Source organism: Pinus tabuliformis, chromosome 6, assembly GCF_031772625.1.
Source record: "Pinus tabuliformis cultivar Carrire ecotype Pingquan chromosome 6, CPIR1, whole genome shotgun sequence".
NCBI classification, from domain to species: domain Eukaryota; kingdom Viridiplantae; phylum Streptophyta; class Pinopsida; order Pinales; family Pinaceae; genus Pinus; species Pinus tabuliformis.
Genome location: NC_142292.1, coordinates 1759258722 through 1759260452, shown reverse-complemented (window position 1 = coordinate 1759260452; position 1731 = coordinate 1759258722).

The window sequence follows — 1731 nt, the reverse complement described above, 5'->3', positions numbered from 1 at the left end:
ACAATTCAATCCTTTTCTTATTCAAATTGATGATGAGCTGGCCCAACCTTCCAAGAATCCCCTAGCTGGAAAGACAATGCCAAAATAGCCTATGGGACCATTAGTTCCCCGCTTTTTGCCTTTTACAATTCAATCATTTTCTTATTCAAATTGATGATGAGCTAGCCCAACCTTCCAAGAATCCCCTGGTTGAAAAGACAATGCCAAGAAACCGATGCTAACATATTCCCATAACTTTCTTCGATGTCTTTGAGTGCATCACATTCCAAAGTGAAATATTTTTCTGATTCCACTGCCCCAGACATGAAAAATGTACACACGTCTTCTTCCCAAGCTTCTTTAGGCCTTTTCCACCACCCAATTTCAGGGTGAAGTTTATGCGAGTTGGTTCTTAATTGAGCAATAAGAACCTTTGCCCTCCACGGAATGCTAGCTCCAATGAACTCTTTTTTTTGTAAATCACACATAGGGTTGAATTCCTCAATGTAGTACTTCTTCTTTCTACCCAACTCTTTTCCCCATACTAATTTATGAAACTTCTCCATAACAAAATTGTTTATCTCTTTACTATGGATGACAAAAGTGTGAATTTGAACATTTATAATTTATATTAACTATATAAATTCTCACACACATTTTGCCCCATTATATAAGTTGGGTTGAGACTTAAACAAAATATATTGTTAATAATATTAAATGCGTCATTAGTTTTGGGAGAAATAGTAAGCACATAGCCCCATTATATAGGTTGGGTTGAGACTTAAAAAATATATATATGGTTAATAATATTAAATGTGTTAAAAAGTATTTTAGTTATTTTTATGGTAAATAAAATATTATTTATATTAAATAAAATATTATTTATATTAATTTTTTTGAATTCTCGAAATTGATAATTAAGTGAGTTTCTTATTTATAATTATTATTATTCTAAATTTTAAGTGTGTAAATTCTATACCTCTTTCTTACTTATAATATTTTATCTACACGATCATTGTCATTTAACCTACATTATCAATTTTATATAAAAAATAATTGAAAATAATAAAATTTATATTTAATAGATAAATATGATATGAAATACTTTTTTTTATATATTTAATATAAAATTGATATATAATATATTTGTAAATAAATCAATACCAATTATTTTAATTTTAAATATTATGTACAATAATTTTTTAATTAATTAAAAGATTTAAAATTAAAAGAAATTTACACTAATATACCTATCAATTCACACACTTATTATTTAATTCATAAATTTGTCAATTTCATATACTTCAATACAAATTAATATATTAATATGTTATAGTATAAGTGTGGTCAACATATATTAAGCCACAACCCAACTTTAATGATATCCCTTCCTAAAGGATATCCCTAGGGAACCATATTTTTTCTTTTTAGAATGTCATTGACCCACTCTTCGCTAGTTGGTCCCTTTTTGTTGTATGCTCCTTCACTTTGTCTTTAGCCTCGTGCTTTGTGCACACTTTAACTTTAATCTTGTAATATATTTGGATAACGTTAGGAATACATTTGACCACATGTGGATAACACGAGTAATAAAATGTTTGATCTTTGTAATGTAATGTATGTTATAAATTTATTTGTTTTATTTGATGGACATAGGTGAGGTATATTCCATTTAGAATAAAATAAGTTAAAGATTAATAGTAGTTAGTTTTTATGTGTAAAATAATAAATTTATAATCAAAATAATAATAT